Below are 6,000 nucleotides of genomic sequence, written 5' to 3' on the forward strand. Positions count from 1 at the left end.
GAAGAGGTTTGCCACAGAAATTCATGTGCTTTTTCTTTCGTAGATTCACAACCGCTTTAACTTCTAAAAAAATAATGATTGCGTGCTTCTCTCCAGCCATAAAATACACCCGTATAAATGTGTTATCTGTCTAGTAGTTTCCTAAGTGAAAAATGCATTGGAGTCTCTGATTAAAAGGGACAAAGATATCCCTCATTGCTTTTGACAGGTCAGATATTGCCGAGCGGCATCTTCCAGCAGAACCGCTATTATGAAACCAGGGCACGCTCTCAGCAAAGGATGAGCTGCGCTATATTTTAGTGGGTTTTTTTAATCTATATTTTTATTCTTTTGGGATTGAGCATCAGTACGTCCTGGTAATCACCTTACCGAAGTGCAACTGAATTCAGATTTAAACTCCACTGGCCCATCCATAAGGGGACAAATCCCTGCTGCAAGTGCTTCTTTCCATGGGTCTGGATGGTCCTGGAGCCGCATTCCTGCATGAAATGGCTTTAGATAACGAGTGCGTGAGTTACCCAACTTCATAAAAGGCAGTTATTCGTCAAAGTTATCCAATGAAAAAGGTGAATTAGAAAATCTGCCCCATATTGATAATGCTTTAAGCTTCCCCAACGGCTGGGGAACCTGTGTGAAGAAATACGCAATCTCAGCGGTCATACAGGATGGTGGAGAAGAAACCTGCTTTCCCCATCGCTACCAAGCCCTTGCTCTATAATGTTGGTTCTTGTCTGCAAATTGCGAGTTCCGGTTAGGAAGATGGAAAGAAACCCAAAGTTGCGTTGTTCTGCTTCCCCTCCCCGCACTCGGGGCCGTTTGACCGTTGCGTAGGAAATCGGCAGCAACAAGGCCGACAAACCCAAGTCGGAAGAATTCAAGGTTTTCTTTCAAAGCTTTCACGTTCCTTTTGAATTCCCCGAGCTGGGAGCTCGCTCGCCGCCAGCCGAGAGTGCTTTGTTTGCTAAATGAGCTTTCAAGCTGCCACGGGTTTTTCATTAGCAATTTCATGATCAGGACCATCCTATTCAGCACTGGAGTTTGTGCCAGCATCTTTTTCAAAAGCCTCTGTTGAATTACGTTCCTCCTGACAATAAACGCATTCCTCTCGTTCTGTTCCAAGCTTGCCTGGTGGTTATTTGCTTCTTTTTAGCAGTAGATAGTAATGAGAAAAACTTGTAACAAAGAATGCTGGGTTTTCACTTTGCCTTTTTTTTTAAATTGATGCCATAACAGAGAGTACAACTTGGTAAAAACTGGACTTGAACTGATAAGGACCCAGCTCTGATTCTAAATCAATTAACTGAGGATGGTCCAGCATTTGTAACAAAATATAGACCTGAAACGGTCCAGCATTTGTAGCAAAATATAGACCTGAAATGGTCCAGCATTTGTAACAAAATATAGACCCAAAATGCCATGTGTTTAGTAGCTCAATTTACAGATATCAATCACAATTAATTAATCAAGATATCCTCCAACAAGATGACGTCGCGAGCATCCACATCGTATAACAAGATTTATGAAGCGTCGACGTCCAGCTTGTTTCCTGCCTTAGTTCTGCTTCTGCAAAGCCATTCCTCAAGTTTAGCCCATCCATGGTTGGCGACCTACTCCTAATTTCCACACTAGATTTGCTCATGATGAATATTATCGCTGTGTGTTTCCCTGAATTGCCCTCCTTGAAGTGCTCTACAGCTACACAAGTTTTTGTTGTTGGTCCTTCCTCCTCCCAATGAAATTAATACTCTCATATGTCACCAACGCACCACTTGGGGAGCTGAACTTAAATTAAAGAGACCAAAGTGGAATAACTCCAACAGTACATTGAGAAAAATAATGTAGCTATTTAAACAACCATTTTAAATGTATCTAAAATCATTTATCTTGAGAATTCCATGCTATCATCTTCCATGTGACCAGAGTTTCATATCACAACGTATCCCGGGGAGCACTGAAACACAAGTGCACGCTGCCAAATCTTTTCCATTCCTCCTCTTTAGCTGCAAAAATCTATCCAAAAATGTCTTCCGTGGAGTGCCCAGAAGCCATAAATTTCCGACTATTTTGGACCAGAGATGACAAGAGGATCTCAGAGTCCTAACAACCAGGACCTGACTTGAACATCTCTGACGACGACAGATACGACAGGGAGATACGAAGAGCAAGCTGACATTTTCTTTCTTTTCAAAGGCCACCGAAACATCGACAGAAGTGCAGACAAAGTGAAGGTTGATGGAGGGTTTCTGATACCTTCTTCCTTATTTTTCCAGATTTTTTCCATCTTTACGTGAGTCAAGGTGTCCACGGCAGCCGCTCAGCTGTGGGACTGGGACACTGAGCTGATTTATGAAGTACGCTGAAGCACTGGGTCTAACAGAGAGTTTATCAGTAGGGTGAGTTTAAGTGGCATTTTGCACGCTCATTTTACAGCACCGCAAAACCTGAAGGGTTGGGAAAAGTGGTTTTAAGTCAACCCCAGAATGAGAAAAATCATTTCCTTGTTCTGTAGTCATTATCTTGCAAGAACTAGATGACAATATTGCAGTTTTGATGGGGTGGCAGTGATGGCTGACACGGGGTGGAACAAAGAGCTTGTCTATTTAATAAGCAAACATGGATGGAGCTTCCTGGCCTTTCAGCTTCTAGCCCAAGAGATGATGTTTTGATGCATCAAGTCCTCGTTGCTGCTACACTGATCAACGCTTCTCTTCACGGTGGGTATCAAGGACAGTAAGTGTGAGCAATGAACCCGTCCTTTGGCCACCTGCACTGGTCAAATGGCACTGAAAGCATTTTAGCAACATCTGAGATGCAAGACAGTCAAAACATGGAGTTTGTCATTAACTGAGTACTTAAATTTGAGCTCATGCCACTTCTATAAATAGACGGCTGCAAAACAAAGGTAGGAAGTATGGAAGAATAGAAGAGAAGTACCAATCTGTTCCCTACCTAATCACTCATCACTCATGAGGACAAATTTTAGATACCTCATATAAATAATGTTATTATAAGTGCCTAAATTACCAGTCAAACCAGTAGAGAAGGTTAAATGCCTCTGAAGACATCCAAAAATATCCGCACAGCAGAAAGCTGAGGGTAGGAAGGTTGAATCCCAACCTTAGATCTCCAGTGTTCACTTAGTAAATAGTCCACGTATTCCATGTGATGGCCTTGGGTCAATGGGACTTCCCAAGCCAGGGGAGATCAATGGTCCAATACAGAATAGCAACTTTAAACACAAGATCATCTTCTGCGACTGCCTCAAGTAGCTTCACTTCTGTTCTTTGAAAGTGCTTTTCTCCCTGCGAAGTCTTTGTTATTTGTGGAGACTCTCGGTCATGCTGACAAACGTTGCTCACCAGGAGCGCTCGGCAATCTCGCCCCGCAGCTTTACCGCCACATTCACTCCTTTCCCATCTTCTTTCGCTACAGCCTGATATTTGTCAATCCCGCAGAAGAAGCGACTTGTTACTAGGCACAGCTTGTGAGAAATCTCGCTGTTTTTGATGGGATGTGCCTCGTTACGAACATATCACACTTACGCTCATCTCCAGAAAATGCGCCGTATTATCAGACAGGCGATTTATTGATGTGCCATCTTGCTTGTAGCAGCGTGCTCTAGATCATATCGCTTCCCTTCGTTACCAGAGGTTGTGACAAATGTGTGACGTGAAAGGTTACAACACTCAGATCCTTCTCCTGAGATTAACCCAGCCCTGCTTTTCCTGCCTTTTCTTTTCTCTTCTTCCAGGCCAAGGTGGGTTGGACACGATGATCTCCAGAGGTTTCTTCCAACCCCAACCGTTCTGTGAAGGTTGAAAGGAAGAAGATGGAGATGTTAGGCCCACATTCACAATCTGTTTTCCTGGGTCCCTTGTCACGACCCTTCCAGCACATTGAATTCTTGCCAGAGTTTCAATTTAGGAGTGGGAGCTGTAGAACCAAAGGTTCAGACTCTTGATCAACTTAATTGGCGTTCATGCTGCTTCTGCAAATGCATCCGAGGGGAACAGGCACAAGGAAATTGTTTCAGTGGTGCATGTGGAGACATTTTATTGTTGCCTGTGAAAGCATCATTTCATCTCTAGGTTTTGCTAAATCCCACTACGAACTTTTTTGCATTTGTCGTCACAAACCCGCGGTCATTAAAGAAAATGCAAAGAGGCCATAAGGATTAGTGATCTCGTCTGCAAGGATATGCAACGGGAGAAAGAAAAAAGGAGGGGAAGTCCCTCCATTATAGAGAAAGAGGTGTTAAAGACGATTTTCAAATGGAGTCGAAAGGTTGAGCTGTTTGGTCCCCAAATCCACCGCGTATGTGGTTTTTGCAGAGCAGACTGGCTTTGAAAACATGCCCAAGATGGAAACAGTTTTAAGATGTATTTTATTAATTATTATACAGTTCTTACATTATTTGGTAAAGATGATGGATAGATTTATTGACCAGGATGGGAGACAAGGCTATTACCTCTCTCACTGCACTAACGCTTGTTATTCTTCAGTTTTAAAAGAATGACCACAGTCTTTTCAGGGTATTAACTCCTGTTTTCTTTTTCCTAGAGGGCTCCCAAAGAAAAGAGATTGGAGATTCAAAAGAAATCGAATGGAAGGGAAGTTTAACTTTAATAGCAACTTCTGTATTTGTTTGCATTGCTTGATAAAGCTTAATTATAAAGCCTTCATAGCTTAAAAATAGACATCTCACATAGAAGTAATAATGAGGCTGGTAATCTCTTTTATTTTTTTCCCCTTTTAAGAGATTGGAATCTGACAAGGGCTGCAATAACAAAATAAAAGCAATTGGTTACCGTTAATTTTAATACAGCAAGGCAGAAAAGAGCAGCAGATAAATCTTTCAATACAGGAAACCCCAAAGCTTTCTCTGATGTCTCTGCAGATACAGCTGAATTGAGAACCCTGTGTTCATTAAGAAATGGAATATCAGACATCTTCACTTAATTAATCCTCTCCAGATATTGTCATTCCCCCAACCAAAGCCTTGTGAGGGAAAAATAGCCTAAAAATGTGCTCTCAGTTGGGAAAAACACCCAAACTTTGTCACTTTGGGAATGGAGGGGTTTGTTCCCTTCCCCTTTTCTTCTCCTCCAAACTTCCCACAGAACGTTTTCCTTGTTCTTTTGCTTAAACCAGTTTTCCTTCGTATTATTTCAGCATTGAAAAGGAATTAAGAGAAAACAGAATGGCGCAGTAAAAACCTGGATTATTCCTGTTACATAAATGAATTCTCCTAAGTTCAAGATCTTAAAGTCACAGGAAAGATTCTTGCAGATCTGGAAATAGCCAAGTTCTTACCATTAAAACGAAGTTTTGGGATTACAAAGGCACAAAATTAAGAGTGAATCCATATAAAGTCTGATTAAATGAAGAAGTGGTAAATATGACACTGATCTATAACCATCAGTCTACCTCAGGCCCTAAGAAAGGTGACTACCAAGCTACGTTTGTAATTAATACAGGTTAAAAAACCACAATTAATAAAGCTTTTTGCTGGCTCAGGATCTCAATCACAGTTCAATTAGCAATATGTGATGTTAAACGGTATCTTCTAAGCTGTAATTTTTTGTGTCTGATGAAATAGGCTTAAAAAAACCCCTCAAAGAATCAAATCTTGATGATGGTCAAGGCCTGGTTGAATGGGACTTGAACTGGAAGATGGTCTAGTGGAATATGTCCTTGCTCATGGCAGAGCTTGGACTCGGTGACCTTTGAAGGTCCCTTCCAACCCAAACCATTCTATAATTCTATGCTTTTACGATCTTTAAGATCCCTTCCATCCCAAACCGTTCTATGTGGCATGAGATACACACACCAGCATCGCCCATCGACAGTTGTGGAAGCGAGAGGCAACTAAAAACATCACCCGTCAGCATCATCCCATCCAACCAAGCCACACTTTGAAACCCTCCATCTGCTTCATGGCCATTCTTGCTTAATTATCCACCGGGGAGCTCATTTTCTGATCAAGAGGACTTACCGCTT

Source organism: Patagioenas fasciata, chromosome W (genome assembly GCF_037038585.1).
Source record: "Patagioenas fasciata isolate bPatFas1 chromosome W, bPatFas1.hap1, whole genome shotgun sequence".
Lineage (NCBI taxonomy): Eukaryota > Metazoa > Chordata > Aves > Columbiformes > Columbidae > Patagioenas > Patagioenas fasciata.